The 20,473-nt window shown below is 47.7% G+C and overlaps 20 non-coding genes and 2 pseudogenes across 20 annotated transcripts; all 22 read left to right on the forward strand.

Annotated features, from left to right (window-relative positions):
- Positions 1 to 1,632: 1,632 nt before the first annotated feature.
- On the forward strand, positions 1,633 to 1,796 carry LOC135029203 (U1 spliceosomal RNA). The gene has a single exon (XR_010225375.1). It is a non-coding gene; the product is annotated as a U1 spliceosomal RNA (small nuclear RNA).
- A 152-nt stretch (positions 1,797 to 1,948) lies between these two features.
- On the forward strand, positions 1,949 to 2,100 carry LOC135029215 (U1 spliceosomal RNA; annotated as a pseudogene).
- Positions 2,101 to 2,782: 682 nt separating this feature from the next.
- On the forward strand, positions 2,783 to 2,946 carry LOC135029200 (U1 spliceosomal RNA). The gene has a single exon (XR_010225372.1). It is a non-coding gene; the product is annotated as a U1 spliceosomal RNA (small nuclear RNA).
- Positions 2,947 to 3,098: 152 nt separating this feature from the next.
- Positions 3,099 to 3,261, forward strand: LOC135029216 (U1 spliceosomal RNA). Its single transcript, XR_010225387.1, has one exon. It is a non-coding gene; the product is annotated as a U1 spliceosomal RNA (small nuclear RNA).
- Positions 3,262 to 3,932: 671 nt separating this feature from the next.
- Positions 3,933 to 4,096, forward strand: LOC135029198 (U1 spliceosomal RNA). Its single transcript, XR_010225370.1, has one exon. It is a non-coding gene; the product is annotated as a U1 spliceosomal RNA (small nuclear RNA).
- Positions 4,097 to 4,248: 152 nt separating this feature from the next.
- Positions 4,249 to 4,411, forward strand: LOC135029221 (U1 spliceosomal RNA). The gene has a single exon (XR_010225392.1). It is a non-coding gene; the product is annotated as a U1 spliceosomal RNA (small nuclear RNA).
- A 674-nt stretch (positions 4,412 to 5,085) lies between these two features.
- LOC135029206 (U1 spliceosomal RNA) lies at positions 5,086 to 5,249 on the forward strand. The gene has a single exon (XR_010225378.1). It is a non-coding gene; the product is annotated as a U1 spliceosomal RNA (small nuclear RNA).
- A 152-nt stretch (positions 5,250 to 5,401) lies between these two features.
- On the forward strand, positions 5,402 to 5,564 carry LOC135029217 (U1 spliceosomal RNA). The gene has a single exon (XR_010225388.1). It is a non-coding gene; the product is annotated as a U1 spliceosomal RNA (small nuclear RNA).
- Positions 5,565 to 6,238: 674 nt separating this feature from the next.
- On the forward strand, positions 6,239 to 6,402 carry LOC135029197 (U1 spliceosomal RNA). Its single transcript, XR_010225369.1, has one exon. It is a non-coding gene; the product is annotated as a U1 spliceosomal RNA (small nuclear RNA).
- Positions 6,403 to 6,555: 153 nt separating this feature from the next.
- On the forward strand, positions 6,556 to 6,718 carry LOC135029222 (U1 spliceosomal RNA). Its single transcript, XR_010225393.1, has one exon. It is a non-coding gene; the product is annotated as a U1 spliceosomal RNA (small nuclear RNA).
- A 671-nt stretch (positions 6,719 to 7,389) lies between these two features.
- On the forward strand, positions 7,390 to 7,553 carry LOC135029205 (U1 spliceosomal RNA). Its single transcript, XR_010225377.1, has one exon. It is a non-coding gene; the product is annotated as a U1 spliceosomal RNA (small nuclear RNA).
- Positions 7,554 to 8,509: 956 nt separating this feature from the next.
- On the forward strand, positions 8,510 to 8,673 carry LOC135029202 (U1 spliceosomal RNA). The gene has a single exon (XR_010225374.1). It is a non-coding gene; the product is annotated as a U1 spliceosomal RNA (small nuclear RNA).
- A 956-nt stretch (positions 8,674 to 9,629) lies between these two features.
- On the forward strand, positions 9,630 to 9,793 carry LOC135029204 (U1 spliceosomal RNA). Its single transcript, XR_010225376.1, has one exon. It is a non-coding gene; the product is annotated as a U1 spliceosomal RNA (small nuclear RNA).
- A 152-nt stretch (positions 9,794 to 9,945) lies between these two features.
- On the forward strand, positions 9,946 to 10,108 carry LOC135029218 (U1 spliceosomal RNA). Its single transcript, XR_010225389.1, has one exon. It is a non-coding gene; the product is annotated as a U1 spliceosomal RNA (small nuclear RNA).
- Positions 10,109 to 10,782: 674 nt separating this feature from the next.
- On the forward strand, positions 10,783 to 10,946 carry LOC135029208 (U1 spliceosomal RNA). Its single transcript, XR_010225380.1, has one exon. It is a non-coding gene; the product is annotated as a U1 spliceosomal RNA (small nuclear RNA).
- Positions 10,947 to 11,098: 152 nt separating this feature from the next.
- Positions 11,099 to 11,261, forward strand: LOC135029231 (U1 spliceosomal RNA). The gene has a single exon (XR_010225400.1). It is a non-coding gene; the product is annotated as a U1 spliceosomal RNA (small nuclear RNA).
- Positions 11,262 to 15,998: 4,737 nt separating this feature from the next.
- Positions 15,999 to 16,162, forward strand: LOC135029211 (U1 spliceosomal RNA). The gene has a single exon (XR_010225383.1). It is a non-coding gene; the product is annotated as a U1 spliceosomal RNA (small nuclear RNA).
- A 151-nt stretch (positions 16,163 to 16,313) lies between these two features.
- On the forward strand, positions 16,314 to 16,455 carry LOC135029227 (U1 spliceosomal RNA; annotated as a pseudogene).
- Positions 16,456 to 17,149: 694 nt separating this feature from the next.
- LOC135029210 (U1 spliceosomal RNA) lies at positions 17,150 to 17,313 on the forward strand. Its single transcript, XR_010225382.1, has one exon. It is a non-coding gene; the product is annotated as a U1 spliceosomal RNA (small nuclear RNA).
- Positions 17,314 to 17,465: 152 nt separating this feature from the next.
- LOC135029226 (U1 spliceosomal RNA) lies at positions 17,466 to 17,628 on the forward strand. The gene has a single exon (XR_010225397.1). It is a non-coding gene; the product is annotated as a U1 spliceosomal RNA (small nuclear RNA).
- A 671-nt stretch (positions 17,629 to 18,299) lies between these two features.
- LOC135029213 (U1 spliceosomal RNA) lies at positions 18,300 to 18,463 on the forward strand. The gene has a single exon (XR_010225385.1). It is a non-coding gene; the product is annotated as a U1 spliceosomal RNA (small nuclear RNA).
- A 152-nt stretch (positions 18,464 to 18,615) lies between these two features.
- Positions 18,616 to 18,778, forward strand: LOC135029232 (U1 spliceosomal RNA). The gene has a single exon (XR_010225401.1). It is a non-coding gene; the product is annotated as a U1 spliceosomal RNA (small nuclear RNA).
- Positions 18,779 to 20,473: the final 1,695 nt, after the last annotated feature.

Here is a 20,473-nt window from a genome sequence, read left to right on the forward strand (position 1 = left end):
GGCTTCTTTCCCTTGTACATATGTACCCTCTTGTCAGGGACAGGGGGTTCCTCTGTGATGTGCAAAACATCTTTTATTGCCATAATCCTATATCGAATGGATTTTGCCAATTTTGGCTGTAACTTTGCATCAACGTAATCGACACTGGAGTCAGAATCCGTGTCGGTATCTGTGTCAACAATCTGGGATAGTGGGCACTTATGAGACCCTGACAGTCCCTGCGACATATGATCAGGCATGGGTTGAGACCCTGACTGTCCCAAAGCTTCAGCCTTGTCTAATCTTTTGTGCAATGAGTTTACACTAGCATTTAAAACATTCCACATATCCATCCAATCAGGTGTCGGCGGAGACACCACATTCATTTGCTCCCGCTCCTCTCTAATATAGCCATCTTCCTCAGACATGTCGACATACGTGTACCGACACACCACACACACACAGGGAATGCTTTTCTGAAGACAGTTTCCCCACAAGGCCCATTGGAGAGACAGAGAGAGAGAGCATGCCAGCACACACCCCAGCGCTATATAACCCAGGAATAACACAGTAACTTAATGTTTGTCCAGTAGCGCTGCTGTATGTCATTTGCGCCGAATTATGTGCCCCCCCTCTCTTTTCAACCCTCTTGTCTACCATGGTATAAGCAGGGGAGAGTCCGGGCAGCTTCCTCTCTGCGGTGCTGTGGAGAAAAAATGGCGCTGGTGAGTGCTGAGGGAGAAGCCCCGCCCCCTCGGCGGCGGGCTTCTGTCCCGCTTAAACTGTAAAATTGGCAGGGGCTCATACATATACAGTGCCCAGCTGTATATATGTTATATTTTTGCCAAAAAGAGGTTTATATTGCTGCCCAGGGCGCCCCCCCTGCGCCCTGCACCCTTACAGTGACCGGAGTATGTGAGGTGTATGGGAGCAATGGTGCACAGCTGCAGTGCTGTGCGTTACCTCAGTGAAGATCATGAACTCTTCTGCCGCCTCTGAAGTCTTCTTTTCTTCTCATACTCACCCGGCTTCTATCTTCTGAATCTGCAAGGGGGACGGCGGCGCGGCTCTGGGACGGACGGCGAGGGTGAGATCCTGCGTACCAATCCCTCTGGAGCTAATTGTGTCCAGTAGCCTAAGAAGCAGGACCTTGCAACTCAGAGAGTAGGGCTGCTTCTCTCCCCTCAGTCCCTCGATGCAGGGAGTTTGTTGCCAGCAGTGCTCCCTGAAAATTAAAAACCTAACAAAATACTTTCTGTCAGAAAGCTCAGGAGAGCTCCTGAAAAGCACCCAGTTTCAAATGGGCACAGTATCAAACTGAGGTATGGAGGAGGGGCATAGAGGGAGGAGCCAGTGCACACCCAGAACTAAAGTCTTTCTTAAAGTGCCCATGTCTCCTGCGGAGCCCGTCTATCCCCATGGTCCTTACGGAGTCCCCAGCATACTCTAGGACATTAGAGAAACTAGAATTTTAGTTTGGGGGTGCTTCAGTATTAGGCAGCCTTCTGCCCTCCCATGTTCATCTAAAAAAGATGTGTTCTCCCTGCAGTTGTTGTCCCCAGATGAGAGTTCCCTTGTGCTGCCTCAGTTGAATCTCCTTTACTTGACAGAGATGTGCCTGAGCAGCGGCCCTCCCCAGCCCTATCCCAAATCATACTTATTTTGCATAGGAGATACCATGGTCATGAAGATTGTTCTCCCAGGGTGAGGTTCATTCATTGCATTCTGGGTATGCTGACTCCTGTGATTTCCCCAAATGGGGGAAACTCGACTGCATTATTTGTGGTAGTGGGGGACTGTGTTTGTGCTTTCCTCTGGTCAGCTCTGGTAAAAGTCAGATTTCTTTGTCTCAGATCTTCCTCTAGCCTTGTTTTTCTTTCGAGAGTTCCCTTGTGCTGCCTCAGTTGGATCTCCTTCACTTGACAGGGGGGTGCCCGAGCAGCGACCCTCCCCAGCTCTAGCCCAACTCCTACTTACCTGCCAGGTGAGATACTATGATCATGAAGGTGCTTCTCCCAGGGCAAGGCTCACCCATTGCACTCTGGGTGTGCTGCTCCTGCGATTTCCCCAAATGTGGGAAACTTGACTGCATAATTTGTGTTTCCCGTGGTCGGATCTCGTATAATTCAGATCTCTTTGTCTCAGGTCTCTCTCCAGCCTAGTTTGCTGTCTGTTTCCACTTCTCTTTTCTTGAGCCGTTCCCTTCTATGCCCTTGCGCACGATCCTGACTTCTCCCGTCTGCTTACTTTGTGCCTTCCAATGCACAATGCAAACTACAGGTAGTGCTGCAGGGCCCACACCCTTTTACTTGCCGTACAGAGCAGCTCTGGAGCTGTTACAGTGCCCAGCTACTGCAAGAAATCAGCTTGAATGCTTCAGGGGCTGGGGCATAGCCAATATGAGCCCCACACCGAAGGAGGGTGGAGGTGTTTAATGCAAACTAGGGGTCAGCCAAGCGCCGCAAAAGGCCGCCATGCCCTGCACGCCCCTTTTCTCTTTTCATATGCAGACGAGGGTTGAAGCCAACTTTGACCCACTGCTTGGATGACATCACCATATGCAAACCCATCTGCTGCAGGCCTTCCCCCAGGAATGCTTGCACTAGTTGTTGCATTTGGTTTGTTGTTTGGGGGTGCTTCAGTATTAGGCAGCCTTCTGCCCTCCCATGTTCATCTGAAAATATGTGTTCTCCCTGCAGTTGTTGTCCCCAGATGAGAGTTCCCTTGTGCTGCCTCAGTTGAATCTCCTTTACTTGACAGAGATGTGCCTGAGCAGCGGCCCTCCCCAGCCCTATCCCAAATCATACTTATTTTGCATAGGAGATACCATGGTCATGAAGATTGTTCTCCCAGGGTGAGGTTCATTCATTGCATTCTGGGTATGCTGACCTCTGTGATTTCCCCAAATGTGGGAAACTCGACTGCATTATTTGTGGTAGTGGGGGACTGTGTTTGTGCTTTCCTCTGGTCAGCTCTGGTAAAAGTCAGATTTCTTTGTCTCAGATCTTCCTCTAGCCTTGTTTTTCTTTCGAGAGTTCCCTTGTGCTGCCTCAGTTGGATCTCCTTCACTTGACAGGGGGGTGCCCGAGCAGCGACCCTCCCCAGCTCTAGCCCAACTCCTACTTACCTGCCAGGTGAGATACTATGATCATGAAGGTGCTTCTCCCAGGGCAAGGCTCACCCATTGCACTCTGGGTGTGCTGCTCCTGCGATTTCCCCAAATGTGGGAAACTTGACTGCATAATTTGTGTTTCCCCTGGTCGGCTCTCGTATAATTCAGATCTCTTTGTCTCAGGTCTCTCTCCAGCCTAGTTTGCTGTCCGTTTCCACTTCTCTTTTCTTGAGCCGCTCCCTTCTATGCCCTTGCGCACTATCCTGACTTCTCCCGTCTGCTTACTTTGTGCCTTCCAACGCACAATGCAAACTACAGGTAGTGCTGCAGGGCCCACACCCTTTTACTTGCCTTACAGAGCAGCTCTGGAGCTGTTACAGTGCCCAGCTGCTGCAAGAAATCAGCTTGAATGCTTCAGGGGCTGGGGCATAGCCAACATGAGCCCCACACCAAAGGAGGGTGGAGGTGTTTAATGCAAACTAGGGGTCAGCCAAGCGCCGCAAAAGGCCGCCATGCCCTGCATAACCCTTTTCTCTTTTCATATGCAGACGAGGGTTGAAGCCAACTTTGACCCACTGCTTGGATGACATCACCATATGCAAATCCATCTGCGGCAGGCCATCCCCCAGGAATGCTTGCACTAGTTGTTGCATTTGGTTTGTTGTTTGGGGGTGCTTCAGTATTAGGCAGCCTTCTGCCTTCCCATGTTCATCTGAAAATATGTGTTCTCCCTGCAGTTGTTGTCCCCAGATGAGAGTTCCCTTGTGCTGCCTCAGTTGAATCTCCTTTACTTGACAGAGATGTGCCTGAGCAGCGGCCCTCCCCAGCCCTATCCCAAATCATACTTATTTTGCATAGGAGATACCATGGTCATGAAGATTGTTCTCCCAGGGTTAGGTTCATTCATTGCATTCTGGGTATGCTGACCCCTGTGATTTCCCCAAATGTGGGAAACTCAACTGCATTATTTGTGGTAGTGGGGGACTGTGTTTGTGCTTTCCTCTGGTCAGCTCTGGTAAAAGTCAGATTTCTTTGTCTCAGATCTTCCTCTAGCCCTGTTCTTCTTTCGAGAGTTCCCTTGTGCTGCCTCAGTTGGATCTCCTTCACTTGACAGGAGGCTGCTCGAGCAGCGACCCTCCCCAGCTCTAGCCCAACTCCTACTTACCTGCCAGGTGAGATACTATGATCATGAAGTTGCTTCTCCCAGGGCAAGGCTCACCCATTGCACTCTGGGTGTGCTGCCCCTGCGATTTCCCCAAATGTGGGACACTTGACTGCATAATTTGTGTTTCACCTGGTCGGCTCTCGTATAATTCAGATCTCTTTGTCTCAGGTCTCTCTCCAGCCTAGTTTGCTGTCTGTTTCCACTTCTTTTTTCTTGAGCCCCTCCCTTTTATACCCTTGTACACTATCCTGACTTCTCCTCCCGTCTGCTTACTTTGTGCCTTCCAATGCACAATGCAAACTACAGGTAGTGCTGCAGGACCCACACCCTTTTACTTGCCTTACAGAGCAGCTCTGGAGCTGTTACAGTGCCCAGCTGCAGCAAGAAATCAGCTTGAATGCTTCAGGGGCTGGGGCATTGCCAACATGAGCCCCACACCGAAGGAGGGTGGAGGTGTTCAATGCAAACTAGGGGTCAGCCAAGCTCCGCAAAAGGCCGCCATGCCATGCACGCCCCTTTTCTCTTTTCATATGCAGACGAGGGTTGAAGCCAACTTTGACCAACTGCTTGGATGACATCACCATATGCAAATCCATCTGCGGCAGGCCTTCCCCCAGGAATGCTTGCACTAGTTGTTGCATTTGGTTTGTTGTTTGGGGGTGCTTCAGTATTAGGCAGCCTTCTGCCCTCCCATGTTCATCTGAAAATATGTGTTTTCCCTGCAGTTGTTGTCCCCAGGTGAGAGTTCCCTTGTGCTGCCTCAGTTGAATCTCCTTTACTTGACAGAGATGTGCCTGAGCAGCGGCCCTCCCCAGCCCTATCCCAAATCATACTTATTTTGCATAGGAGATACCATGGTCATGAAGATTGTTCTCCCAGGGTTAGGTTCATTCATTGCATTCTGGGTATGCTGACCCCTGTGATTTCCCCAAATGTGGGAAACTTGACTGCATTATTTGTGGTAGTGGGGGCCTGTGTTTGTGCTTTCCTCTGGTCAGCTCTGGTAAAAGTCAGATTTCTTTGTTTCAGATCTTCCTCTAGCCTTGTTCTTCTTTCGAGAGTTCCCTTGTGCTGCCTCAGTTGGATCTCCTTCTCTTGACAGGGGGGTGCCCGAGCAGCGACCCTCCCCAGCTCTAGCCCAACTCCTACTTACCTGCCAGGTGAGATACTATGATCATGAAGTTGCTTCTCCCAGGGCAAGGCTCACCCATTGCACTCTGGGTGTGCTGCCCCTGCGATTTCCCCAAATGTGGGAAACTTGACTGCATAATTTGTGTTTCCCCTGGTCGGTTCTCATATAATTCAGATCTCTTTGTCTCAGGTCTCTCTCCAGCCTAGTTTGCTGTCTGTTTCCACTTCTTTTTTCTTGAGCCCCTCCCTTCTATACCCTTGTGCACTATCCTGACTTCTCCTCCCATCCGCTTACTTTGTACCTTACAATGCACAATGCAAACTACAGGTAGTGCTGCAGGGCCCATACCCTTTTAATTGCCTTACAGAGCAGCTCTGGAGCTGTTACAGTGCCAAGCTGCTGCAAGAAATCAGCTTGAATGCTTCAGGGGCTGGGGCATGGCCAACATGAGCCCCACACCGAAGGAGGGTGGGGGTGTTTAATGCGAACTAAGGGTCATCCAAGCGCCGCAAAAGGCCGCCATGCCCTGCATACCCCTTTTCTCTTTTCATATGCAGATGAGGGTTCCAGCCAACTTTGGCCCACTGCTTGGATGACATCACCGTATGCAAATCCGTCTTCTGCAGACCTTCCCCCAGGAATGCTTGTACTAGTTGTTGCATTTGGTTTGTTGTTTGGGGGTGCTTCAGTATTAGGCAGCCTTCTGCCCTCCCATATTCATCTGAAAATATGTGTTCTCCCTGCAGTTGTTGTCCCCAGATGAGAGTTCCCTTGTGCTGCCTCAGTTGAATCTCCTTTACTTGACAGAGATGTGCCTGAGCAGCGGCCCTCCCCAGCCCTATCCCAAATCATACTTATTTTGCATAGGAGACACCATGGTCATGAAGATTGTTCTCCCAGGGTGAGGTTCATTCATTGCATTCTGGGTATGCTGACCCCTGTGATTTCCCCAAATGTGGGAAACTCGACTGCATTATTTGTGGTAGTGGGGGACTGTGTTTGTGCTTTCCTCTGGTCAGCTCTGGTAAAAGTCAGATTTCTTTGTCTCAGATCTTCCTCTAGCCTTGTTCTTCTTTCGAGAGTTCCCTTGTGCTGCCTCAGTTGGATCTCCTTCACTTGACAGGGGGCTGCTCGAGCAGCGACTCCTCCCCAGCTCTAGCCCAACTCCTACTTACCTGCCAGGTGAGATACTATGATCATGAAGTTGCTTCTCCCAGGGCAAGGCTCACCCATTGCACTCTGGGTGTGCTGCCCCTGCGATTTCCCCAAATGTGGGACACTTGACTGCATAATTTGTGTTTCACCTGGTCGGCTCTCGTATAATTCAGATCTCTTTGTCTCAGGTCTCTCTCCAGCCTAGTTTGCTGTCTGTTTCCACTTCTTTTTTCTTGAGCCGCTCCCTTCTATGCCCTTGTGCACTATCCTGACTTCTCCCGTCTGCTTACTTTGTGCCTTCCAACGCACAATGCAAACTACAGGTAGTGCTGCAGGGCCCATACCCTTTTACTTGCCTTACAGAGCAGCTCTGGAGCTGTTACAGTGCCCAGCTGCTGCAAGAAATCAGCTTAAATGCTTCAGGGGCTGGGGCATAGCCAACATGAGCCCCACACCGAAGGAGGGTGGAGGTGTTTAATGCAAACTAGGGGTCAGCCAAGCGCCGCAAAAGGCCGCCATGCCCTGCACGCCCCTTTTCTCTTTTGATATGCAGACAAGGGTTGAAGTCAACTTTGACCCACTGCTTGGATGACATCACCATATGCAAATCCATCTGCGGCAGGCCTTCCCCCAGAAATGCTTGCACTAGTTGTTGCATTTGGTTTGTTGTTTGGGGGTGCTTCAGTATTAGGCAGCCTTCTGCCCTCCCATGTTCATCTGAAAATATGTGTTCTCCCTGCAGTTGTTGTCCCCAGATGAGAGTTCCCTTGTGCTGCCTCAGTTGAATCTCCTTTCCTTGACAGAGATGTGCCTGAGCAGCGGCCCTCCCCAGCCCTATCCCAAATCATACTTATTTTGCATAGGAGATACCATGGCCATGAAGATTGATCTCCCAGGGTTAGGTTCATTCATTGCATTCTGGGTATGCTGACCCCTGTGATTTCCCCAAATGTGGGAAACTCGACTGCATTATTTGTGGTAGTGGGGGACTGTGTTTGTGCTTTCCTCTGGTCAGCTCTGGTAAAAGTCAGATTTCTTTGTCTCAGATCTTCCTCTAGCCTTGTTCTTCTTTCGAGAGTTCCCTTGTGCTGCCTCAGTTGGATCTCCTTCACTTGACAGGGGGCTGCTCGAGCAGCGACCCTCCCCAGCTCTAGCCCAACTCCTACTTAGTTGCTTCTCCCAGGGCAAGGCTCACCCATTGCACTCTGGGTGTGCTGTCCCTGCGATTTCCCCAAATGTGGGACACTTGACTGCATAATTTGTGTTTCACCTGGTCGGCTCTCGTATAATTCAGATCTCTTTGTCTCAGGTCTCTCTCCAGCCTAGTTTGCTGTCTGATCCACTTCTCTTTTCTTGAGCCGCTCCCTTCTATGCCCTTGTGCACTATCCTGACTTCTCCCGTCTGCTTACTTTGTGCCTTCCAACGCACAATGCAAATTACAGGTAGTGCTGCAGGGCCCATACCCTTTTACTTGCCTTACAGAGCAGCTCTGGAGCTGTTACAGTGCCCAGCTGCTGCAAGAAATCAGCTTAAATGCTTCAGGGGCTGGGGCATAGCCAACATGAGCCCCACACCGAAGGAGGGTGGAGGTGTTTAATGCGAACTAGGGGTCATCCAAGCGCCGCAAAAGGCCGCCATGCCCTGCATAACCCTTTTCTCTTTTCATATGCAGATGAGGGTTCCAGCCAACTTTGGCCCACTGCTTGGATGACATCACCATATGCAAATCCATCTGCGGCAGGCCTTCCCCCAGGAATGCTTGCACTAGTTGTTGCATTTGGTTTGTTGTTTGGGGGTGCTTCAGTATTAGGCAGCCTTCTGCCCTCCCATGTTCATCTGAAAATATGTGTTCTCCCTGCAGTTGTTGTCCCCAGATGAGAGTTCCCTTGTGCTGCCTCAGTTGAATCTCCTTTACTTGACAGAGATGTGCCTGAGCAGCGGCCCTCCCCAGCCCTATCCCAAATCATACTTATTTTGCATAGGAGATACCATGGTCATGAAGATTGTTCTCCCAGGGTTAGGTGCATTCATTGCATTCTGGGTATGCTGACCCCTGTGATTTCCCCAAATGTGGGAAACTCGACTGCATTATTTGTGGTAGTGGGGGACTGTGTTTGTGCTTTCCTCTGGTCAGCTCTGGTAAAAGTCAGATTTCTTTGTCTCAGATCTTCCTCTAGCCTTGTTCTTCTTTCGAGAGTTCCCTTGTGCTGCCTCAGTTGGATCTCCTTCACATGACAGGGGGCTGCTCGAGCAGCGACCCTCCCCAGCTCTAGCCCAACTCCTACTTAGTTGCTTCTCCCAGGGCAAGGCTCACCCATTGCACTCTGGGTGTGCTGTCCCTGCGATTTCCCCAAATGTGGGACACTTGACTGCATAATTTGTGTTTCACCTGGTCGGCTCTCGTATAATTCAGATCTCTTTGTCTCAGGTCTCTCTCCAGCCTAGTTTGCTGTCTGATCCACTTCTCTTTTCTTGAGCCGCTCCCTTCTATGCCCTTGTGCACTATCCTGACTTCTCCCGTCTGCTTACTTTGTGCCTTCCAACGCACAATGCAAACTACAGGTAGTGCTGCAGGGCCCATACCCTTTTACTTGCCTTACAGAGCAGCTCTGGAGCTGTTACAGTGCCCAGCTGCTGCAAGAAATCAGCTTAAATGCTTCAGGGGCTGGGGCATAGCCAACATGAGCCCCACACCGAAGGAGGGTGGAGGTGTTTAATGCAAACTAGGGGTCAGCCAAGCGCCGCAAAAGGCCGCCATGCCCTGCACGCCCCTTTTCTCTTTTGATATGCAGACAAGGGTTGAAGTCAACTTTGACCCACTGATTGGATGACATCACCATATGCAAATCCATCTGCGGCAGGCCTTCCCCCAGAAATGCTTGCACTAGTTGTTGCATTTGGTTTGTTGTTTGGGGGTGCTTCAGTATTAGGCAGCCTTCTGCCCTCCCATGTTCATCTGAAAATATGTGTTCTCCCTGCAGTTGTTGTCCCCAGATGAGAGTTCCCTTGTGCTGCCTCAGTTGAATCTCCTTTACTTGACAGAGATGTGCCTGAGCAGCGGCCCTCCCCAGCCCTATCCCAAATCATACTTATTTTGCATAGGAGATACCATGGTCATGAAGATTGTTCTCCCAGGGTTAGGTTCATTCATTGCATTCTGGGTATGCTGACCCCTGTGATTTCCCCAAATGTGGGAAACTCGACTGCATTATTCGTGGTAGTGGGGGATTGTGTTTGTGCTTTCCTCTGGTCAGCTCTGGTAAAAGTCAGATTTCTTTGTCTCAGATCTTCCTCTAGCCTTGTTCTTCTTTCGAGAGTTCCCTTGTGCTGCCTCAGTTGGATCTCCTTCACTTGACAGGGGGGTGCCCGAGCAGCGACCCTCCCCAGCTCTAGCCCAACTCCTACTTACCTGCCAGGTGAGATACTATGATCATGAAGTTGCTTCTCCCAGGGCAAGGCTCACCCATTGCACTCTGGGTGTGCTGCCCCTGCGATTTCCCCAAATGTGGGAAACTTGACTGCATAATTTGTGTTTCCTCTGGTCGGCTCTCATATAATTCAGATCTCTTTGTCTCAGGTCTCTCTCCAGCCTAGTTTGCTGTCTGTTTCCACTTCTTTTTTCTTGAGCCCCTCCCTTCTATACCCTTGTGCACTATCCTGACTTCTCCTCCCGTCTGCTTACTTTGTGCCTTCCAACGCACAATGCAAACTACAGGTAGTGCTGCAGGGCCCACACCCTATTACTTGCCTTACAGAGCAGCTCTGGAGCTGTTACAGTGCCCAGCTGCTGCAAGAAATCAGCTTGAATGCTTCAGGGGCTGGGGCATAGCCATCATGAGCCCCACACCGAAGGAGGGTGGAGGTGTTTAATGCGAACTAGGGGTCATCCAAGCACCGCAAAAGGCCGCCATGCCCTGCATGCCAATTTTCTCTTTTCATATGCAGACGAGGGTTGAAGCCAACTTTGACCCACTGCTTGGATGACATCACCATATGCAAATCCATCTGCTGCAGGCCTTCCCCCAGGAATGCTTGCACTAGTTGTTGCATTTGGTTTGTTGTTTGGGGTTGCTTCAGTATTAGGCAGCCTTCTGCCCTCCCATGTTCATCTGAAAATATGTGTACCTCCTGCAGTTGTTGTCCCCAGATGAGAGTTCCCTTGTGCTGCCTCAGTTGAATCTCCTTTACTTGACAGAGAAGTGCCTGAGCAGCGGTCCTCCCCAGCCCTATCCCAAATCATACTTATTTTGCATAGGAGATACCATGGTCATGAAGATTGTTCTCCCAGGGTGAGGTTCATTCATTGCATTCTGGGTATGCTGACCCCTGTTATTTCCCCAAATGTGGTAAACTTGACAGCATTATTTGTGGTAGTGGGGGACTGTGTTTGTGCTTTCCTCTGGTCAGCTCTGGTAAAAGTCAGATTTCTTTGTCTCAGATCTTCCTCTAGCCTTGTTCTTCTTTCGAGAGTTCCCTTGTGCTGCCTCAGTTGGATCTCCTTCACTTGACAGGGGGGTGCCCGAGCAGCGACCCTCCCCAGCTCTAGCCCAACTCCTTCTTACCTGCTAGGTAAGATACTATGATCATGAAGGTGCTTCTCCCAGGGCAAGGCTCACCAATTGCACTCTGGGTGTGCTGCTCCTGCGATTTCCCCAAATGTGGGAAACTTGACTGCATAATTTGTGTTTCCCCTGGTTGGCTCTCGTATAATTCAGATCTCTTTGTCTCATGTCTCTCTCCAGCCTAGTTTGCTGTCTGTTTACACTTCTCTTTTCTTGAGCCACTCCCTTCTATGCCCTTGCGCACTATCTTGACTTCTCCCGTCTGCTTACTTTGTGCCTTCCAACGCACAATGCGAACTACAGGTAATGCTGCAGGGCCCACACCCTTTTAGTTGCCTTACAGAGCAGCTCTGGAGCTATTACAGTGCCCAGCTGCTGCAAGTAATCAGCTTGAATGCTTCAGGGGCTGGGGCATAGCCAACATGAGCCCCACACCGAAGTAGGGTGGAGGTGTTTAATGCGAACTAGGGGTCATCCAAGCGCCGCAAAAGGCCGCCATGCCCTGCACGCCCCTTTTCTCTTTTCATATGCAGACGAGGGTTGAAGCCAACTTTGACCCACTGCTTGGATGACATCACCATATGCAAATCCATCTGCTGCAGGCCTTCCCCCAGGAATGCTTGTACTAGTTGTTGCATTTGGTTTGTTGTTTGGGGGTGCTTCAGTATTAGGCAGCCTTCTGCCCTCCCATGTTCATCTGAAAATATGTGTTCTCCCTGCAGTTGTTGTCCCCAGATGAGAGTTCCCTTGTGCTGCCTCAGTTGAATCTCCTTTACTTGACAAGGGAGGCATTTTGGATTTTTTCTTTGGGTACCCTTACACCTGATGGTCTGAATGAGAGCATCGAACAGAACAACATTGGCAGTCTCTGAAGATTTTATCTATTGATTTACCTAATATATTATTTATTGAATATCCATTTATTGTATGTTTAATAAATAAACAAAATTATTAGAAGTAGCTATTTTGGAAACAGCTTTCCTCTTAGGATGAAACTGTATAACCCTGTTGTGTGTATTTCTTTAAAGTTCCTTAGTAAAATCCACTAGTAATGATGAACATCAGATTTCTTCCTCCATCCTCTTTTTACACTTTCTCTTGGTTCTATATATATATTTTTTTTTCTATTTTTATTATTTTCCCCTCCTTCTCCCAAAAGGCCCCCCTCCCTCCCCCCCCTCCCTGTTTTAAATTTTAAAATCTTTAAATATTTAAATCTTCGAATCCTTAAATTGTCTGTTTAATATTTATTTTTTCTTCAATTCTTTTTGTTGTTTAAACAGCAATGTAATTATTCCAGGGGTTAAAATAATGAAATATAGAAATAATATTAACAAAAATTAAAGGTAAAAATGAATTGATAGAATGATCCCATTAAAAGTAAATAAATAATATTGATGTTAAGCTGAGCGGGTTGGATTCGAACATGGGACTAGCTGCATAGAATGCAGGTGATGTTTCCCCTGCGCCACAAGAACTGCTTTAGTAGTGGCCTGGATTTATGTTACCCTAAAAGGTTTTATATAAGTAAATGGGGATCCTTAGTGCTGAGTCTCTGAATTATGTATATGTGATTATAGATATGAGGTATTGATTGAAAGATTATAGGTTAATCTGTATATAGATTATATATTTTCTGTTATTTTTTAAACCACCTTGTTGCTTATTTTATTATTATTTTTAATCACCATGTTGCTTATTTTTATATTATGAAATGCCTTTATATGTGCAAATGCAATTAGAAAGTTGTTCCATATGTGAGTCATTACATGTATGCATCCAATTAGTACATGTATGTATCCAATCAACTAATTAGTAATACTATTGGTCCGGTGCATTTTAAAAAGAGCCTGCTAGGCTGCTGATGTATCCTCTGACGAAACCGCTCTTGGATAACAGCGGAGAAACGCGTAAGGAAGGTGATTACCGGACACTCTGATTGCTGAGATATAAGCCCGTTCATGAACGAGCTACATCACGGCGGACGTCTGATGTAAAGACAGCGGTGAAGGGGAAAAAGCAATTTGAGACCGAGCAAAAGGAGGTCTCTACCCACGGCAGGAAGAAATATCCCGACCGCGAGTGCCAATAAGATCCAGCCACGGTTAACGGGGGTCGTAGCATACCGCTGTGTTTCACCAACCATCACAGCGCTCTCCCCCTGTTTTCTTTCATTACTCACGTGAGTTACATATGAACTTTAACTGCAGTAAATAAGAGGCGTTGGTTACAACTGTTGCTGTTCATCCACAAGAAGGAATTTAATGTATCAATTACAATTGGAAAGTAACGATTAAATTACAACAGCTGTATCCAGGAGGATTTTTTGGACACTTTAATAAACATTCTGTTGTCATCAAGGGCAATATGAAATAGATCCTGATTACATTTAGATATGGATAGTGGTGCCCATAGTTGCCAATTCAGCTTATAACAAGCGGAATTGGGCTTGTTTTTTCTTCTGGTTGCTTATTTTTTTGGGTGGTTGCTTGTTGCTTGTTTTTGGGCTTATAATTTTTTTTGCTGCTTGTTTTTGGGCTTCTTTTGTTTTTAGGTATCACTGACACAGACTTTCTGAGATAATTAGTCATTCATCCATATAACACAGATAACACAGATCCTCACACAGACATACTGTAGGTGAGACGTCGTGGATGAATAGAGTCTTAAAGAAATGATGATGAGTCAATCATTATGTCTATTGTTGCAGACTGCCGGTTGTGTGTATTCAGTAGGGCTAATTTGTTTTTAACAATGACAACAACAAAGACACTGACCAGACACACAACAGTGAAGCAATTCAGGACCACTTTATGTGGTATTCTTTATGTCAGATATGGTTTAAGACGCTTGGGTATTTGTTGCAAGGATTTTAAACCAACTACCAATATGCTTCAGCGCTTCAACTCAGCAATGTATAACATGGAAGCTTCTATAGACGATGGAGACAGCTCAGATGAATTTGCTTATATCCATTTTACATAAAACCTTTGAAATTCAGTGTGCCATGTACTTTACCTCACAGTATGCCATCTGCAATACACTTTACTTCACACAGTGTGCCATGCACTTTACCTCACACAGTGGGGGTGATTCCGAGTTGTTCGCTCGCTAGCTGCTTTTAGCAGCATTACACACGCTAGGCCGCCGCCCTCTGGGAGTGTATCTTAGCTTATTAGAATTGCGAATTGCGAATAAAAGATTAGCAGAATTGCGAATAAATAATTCTTAACAGTTTTCTGAGTAGCTCGAGAGTTACTCCTACACTGCGATCAGCTCAGCCCGTTTCGTTCCTGGTTTGACGTCACAAACACGCCCTGCGTTCGGCCAGCCACTCCCCCGTTTCTCCAGACACTCCTGCGTTTTATCCTGGCACGCCTGCGTTTTTCCGCACACTCCCAGAAAACGGTCAGTTTCCACCCAGAAACACCCACTTCCTGTCAATCACACTCCGATCACTTCAACGATGAAAATTCTTCGTTCGGACGTGAGTAAATCTACTAAGTTTTGTGCTAAATTACTTACCATGCGCATGCACATTTTTGCCTTAATCGCTCCGTTGCGAAAATCGGCAACGAGCGAACAACTCGGAATGACCCCCAGTGTGCTATCTGCAATGCACTATACTTCACACGGGTGGTCTTCAGTATGCCGACTGACGGGATCCCGGTGCACAGTATACCGGCGCCGGGATCCCGACAGCCGGCATACCGATACTTATTCTCCCTCGTGGGGGTCCACGACCCCCCTGGAGGGAGAATAAAATAGTGTGGCGCGCGTAGCGTGGCGAGCGTAGCGAGCCAGCAAGGGGCTCATTTGCGCTCGCCACACTGTCGGTAAGCCGGCGGTCGGGCTCCCGGCGCCGGTATGCTGGTCACCGGGAGCCCGACCGCCGGCATATCGTAGTGAACCCCTTCACACAGTGTGCCATGCACTTTACCTCACATAGTATGCCATCTGCAATGCACTTTACCTCTCAGTAATTCCTTTGTTATTTATTGAATTGAGTTATTATTTAATATTTATATATGCATTTATTATTTTGAATTGTCTTAATAATCTTTTGTTTTGTTACCTTCATTTGGCCTCTTTATTTATTTAATAGAAGTACAAAGTTGGATGTTGTAAGATTATTTGTTTTATCTTTCCATTGAATAAATATTTCACAGTGAATACAAATGACCACAGATACAGTATATACAGCTGGCAATTTTCACTTGAGATTTTTCTTTAGAGGAAACATGAAAGTTTAGTATCTTAAATTCACAACTCTAACTATATTTATAAAAATTCCAGTATTCTTTAAAAGCCAGTTTTGTGCTGATAAATATCATTATAAAGACCTTAAAGGCAGATTATATAAATAATTATATGTATTTTAACAATAATTTATATTAAAAAAAAAAACTTGAGTTGGGCTTTTTTTTGGGCTTTTTAGGATTGGTTTGGGCTTGTTTTGGGCTTATTTTTCAGTCATCTGTTGCTTGTTTTTAATTTCAGAGTTGGCAACACTGGTGGTGCCTATATATGTTGACTCCATTGTATTTTATTGAATGTGGGTTTCTTCTGTCTATATATATTTTTTAAAAATAAAGAGCTTGTATATTTTATTTTTTGCGCTCCCTTGATAACAAGTGTGATTATCTTTAAAATTTGGTTTATTATTAGTAGAACAGTACTACCTATGGGAGCACCATTTTATAATATATGGTGAAAATTAATAGATGTATAAAGATTAAATAAGCAACAAATTGGTGAAATAGATAAGTTTTGATAGGAGCACTGGGTTCTATATATATATATTGACATTTGGTTACATATATGTATAGACTTTATAAATTCTTGACAGAGATGTGCCTGAGCAGCGGCCCTCCCCAGCCCTATCCCAAATCATACTTATTTTGCATAGGAGATACCATGGTCATGAAGATTGTTCTCCCAGGGTGAGGTTCATTCATTGCATTCTGGGTTTGCTGACCACTGTGATTTCCACAAATGTGGGAAACTCGACTGCATTATTTGTGGTAGTGGGGGACTGTGTTTGTTCTTTCCTCTGGTCAGCTCTGGTAAAAGTCAGATTTATTTGTCTTAGATCTTCCTCTAGCCTTGTTCTTCTATCGAGAGTTTCCTTGTGCTGCCTCAGTTGGATCTACTTCACTTGACAGGGGGGTGCCCGAGCAGCGACCCTCCCCAGCTCTAGCCCAACTCCACTTACCTGCCAGGTGAGATACTATGATCATGAAGTTGCTTCTCCCAGGACAAGGATCACCCATTGCACTCTGGGTGTGCTGCTCCTGCGATTTTCCCAAATGTGGGAAACTTGACTGCATAATTTGTGTTTCCCCTGGTCAGCTCTCATATAATTCAGATCTCTTTGTCTCAGGTCTCTCTCCAGCCTAGTTTGCTGTCTGTTTCCACTTCTTTTTTCTTGAGCCCCTCCCTTCTATACCCTAGTGCACTATCCTGACTTCTCCTCCCGTCTGCTTACTTAGTGCCTTACAATGCACAATGCAAACTACAGGTAGTGCTGCAGGGCCCACACCCTTTTACTTGCCTTACAGAGCAGCTCTGGAGCTGTTACAGTACCCAGCTGCTGCAAGAAATCAGCTTGAATGCTTCAGGGGCTGGGGCATAGCCAACATGAGCCCCACACCGAAGGAGGGTGGAGGTGTTTAATGCGAACTAGGGGTCATCCAAGCGCCGCAAAAGGCCGCCATGCCCTGCACGCCCCTCTTCTCTATTCATATGCAGATGAGGGTTGAAGCCAACTTTGACCCACTGCTTGGATGACATCACCATATGCAAATCCATCTGCTGCAGGCCTTCCCCCAGGAATGCTTGCACTAGTTGTTGCATTTAGTTTGTTGTTTGGGGGTGCTTCAGTATTAGGCAGCCTCTGCCCTCCCATGTTCATCTGAAAATATGTGTTCTCCCTGCAGTTGTTGTCCCCAGATGAGAGTTCCCTTGTGCTGCCTCAGTTGAATCTCCTTTACTTGACAGAGATGTGCCTGAGCAGCGGCCCTCCCGAGCTCTATCCCAAATCATACTTATTTTGCATAGGAGATACCATGGTCATGAAGATTGTTTTCCCAGGGTGAGGTTCATTCATTGCATTCTGGGTATGCTGACCCCTGTGATTTCCCCAAATGTGGGAAACTGGACTGCATTATTTGTGGTAGTGAGGGACTGTGTTTGTGCTTTCCTCTGGTCAGCTCTGGTAAAAGTCAGATTTCTTTGTCTCAGATCTTCCTCTAGCCTTGTTCTTCTTTCAAGAGTTCCCTTGTGCTGCCTCAGTTTGATTTCCTTCACTTGACAGGGGGGTGCCCGAGCAGCGACCCTCCCCAGCTCTAGCCCAGCTCCTACTTACCTGCCAGGTGAGATACTATGATCATGAAGGTGCTTCTCCCAGGGCAAGGCTCACCCATTGCACTCTGGGTGTGCTACTCCTGCGGTTTCCCCAAATGTTGGACACTTGACTGCATAATTTGTGTTTCACCTGGTCGGCTCTCGTATAATTCAGATCTCTTTGTCTCAGGTCACTCTCCAGCCTAATTTGCAGTCTGTTTCCACTTCTCTTTTCTTGAGTTGCTCCCTTCTATGCCCTTGCGCACTATCCTGACTTCTCCCGTCTGCTTACTTTGTGCCTTCCAACGCACAATGCAAACTACAGGTAGTGCTGCAGGGCCCACACCCTTTTACTTGCCTTACAGAGCAGCTCTGGAGCTGTTACAGTGCCCAGCTGCTGCAAGAAATCAGCTTGAATGCTTCAGGGGCTGGGGCATAGCCATCATGAGCCCCACACCGAAGGAGGGTGGAGGTGTTTAATGCGAACTAGGGGTCATCCAAGCACCGCAAAAGGCCGCCATGCCCTGCATGCCAATTTTCTCTTTTCATATGCAGACGAGGGTTGAAGCCAACTTTGACCCACTGCTTGGATGACATCACCATATGCAAATCCATCTGCTGCAGGCCTTCCCCCAGGAATGCTTGCACTAGTTGTTGCATTTGGTTTGTTGTTTGGGGGTGCTTCAGTATTAGGCAGCCTTCTGCCCTCCCATGTTCATCTGAAAATATGTGTACCTCCTGCAGTTGTTGTCCCCAGATGAGAGTTCCCTTGTGCTGCCTCAGTTGAATCTCCTTTACTTGACAGAGATGTGCCTGAGCAGCGGCCCTCCCCAGCCCTATCCCAAATCATACTTATTTTGCATAGGAGATACCATGGTCATGAAGATTGTTCTCCCAGGGTGAGGTTCATTCATTGCATTCTGGGTATGCTGACCCCTGTTATTTCCCCAAATGTTGTAAACTTGACAGCATTATTTGTGGTAGTGGGGGACTGTGTTTGTGCTTTCCTCTGGTCAGCTCTGGTAAAAGTCAGATTTCTTTGTCTCAGATCTTCCTCTAGCCTTGTTCTTCTTTCGAGAGTTCCCTTGTGCTGCCTCAGTTGGATCTCCTTCACTTGACAGGGGGGTGCCCGAGCAGCGACCCTCCCCAGCTCTAGCCCAACTCCTTCTTACCTGCTAGGTAAGATACTATGATCATAAATGTGCTTCTCCCAGGGCAAGGCTCACCAATTGCACTCTGGGTGTGCTGCTCCTGCGATTCCCCCAAATGTGGGAAACTTGACTGCATAATTTGTGTTTCCCCTGGTCGGCTCTCGTATAATTCAGATCTCTTTGTCTCATGTCTCTCTCCAGCCTAGTTTGCTGTCTGTTTACACTTCTTTTTTCTTGAGCCGCTCCCTTCTATGCCCTTGCGCACTATCCTGACTTCTCTCGTCTGCTTAATTTGTGCCTTCCAGCGCACAATGCGAACTACAGGTAGTGCTGCAGGGCCCAAGCCCTTTTACTTGCCTTACAGAGCAGCTCTGGAGCTGTTACAGTGCCTAGCTGCTGCAAGAAATCAGCTTGAATTCTTCAGGGGCTGGGGCATAGCCAACATGAGCCCCACACCGAAGGAGGGTGGAGGTGTTTAATGCGAACTAGGGGTCATCCAATTGCCGCAAAAGGCCGCCATGCCCTGCACGCCCAGGGGTACAAGCTGGAATTCGAGATGTCTCCCCCCAGCCGTTTCCTAAAATATGCCTTGCTGACAACTCCCTCAGGCAGGGAGGCTGTGCTAGAGGCAATTAATAAGCGGTATTCCCAGCAGGTAATACTCAAGGTGCCCCTACTTCAATAAGGACGGGGTTACTATTCCACACGGGTTGGGGTACCGAAACCGCATGGTTCGGTGTGACCCATTTTATATTTAAAATCCTTGAACAAAAAAATTCAAGTTCAAGATGGAATCGCTCAGGGCGGTTATTCCAAGCCTGGACGAGGGGGATTACATGGTATCCTGGGACATCAAGGATGCTTACCTGCATGTCCCCATTTACCATCCTCGCCAGGAGTACCTCAGATTTGTGGTACAGGATTACCATTACCAAGTCCAGACACTGCCGTTTGGACTGTACATTGCACCGAGGGTGTTTTATTAAGGTAATGGCCGAAATGTTGATACTCCTTCAAAAAAAAGGGAGTTGTAATTATCCCGTACTTGGACAATCTCGTTATAAGGGCGAGGTCCAAGGAGCAGTTGGTAGTCGGGGTAGCACTATTTTGGAAAGTGCTACAACAGCATGGTTGGATTCTAAACAGTCCAAAGTCACAGCTGGTTCCTATGACACGTCTACTGTTCCTGGGGATGGTTCTGGACATAAACCAGAAATAGTGTTTCTCCCGGAGGAGAAAGCCAAGGAGTTGTCATCTCTAGTCAGAGACATCCTGAAGCCAAAATAGGTAGCGGTGCATCATTGCACGCGAGTCCTGGGAAAAATGGTAGCTTCCTACGAAGCAATCCCATTAGGCAGGTTCCATACAAGAACTTTTCAGAGGGACCTGTTGGACAAGTGGTCCGGATCGCATCTTCCGATGCATAGGCTGATAACCCTGTCTCCAAGGACCAGGGTATCTCTACTGTGGTGGCTGCAGAGTGCCCATCTTCAAGAGGGCCGCAGGTTCGGCATACAGGACTAGGTCCTAGTGACCATGGATTCCAGCCTTTGAGGCTGGGAGGCAGTCACACAGGGAAGAAATTTCCAGGGACTTTGGTCAAGTCAGGTTATTTCCCTACACATAAATATTCTGGACCTGAGGGCCATTTACAATGCCCTGAGGCCGGCAAGTCCTCTGCTTCAAAACCAGCCGGTACTGATCCAATCAGACAACATCACGGCAGTCGCCCATGTAAACCAACAGGGCGGCACAAGAAGCAGGATGGCGATGGCAGAAGCCACAAGGATTCTCCGATAGGCGGAAAATCATGTGTTAGCACTGTCAGCAGTGTTCATTCCCGGAGTGGACAACTGGGAAGCAGATCTTCT

This window comes from Pseudophryne corroboree, unplaced genomic scaffold (genome assembly GCF_028390025.1).
Source record: "Pseudophryne corroboree isolate aPseCor3 unplaced genomic scaffold, aPseCor3.hap2 scaffold_484, whole genome shotgun sequence".
Classification (NCBI taxonomy): domain Eukaryota; kingdom Metazoa; phylum Chordata; class Amphibia; order Anura; family Myobatrachidae; genus Pseudophryne; species Pseudophryne corroboree.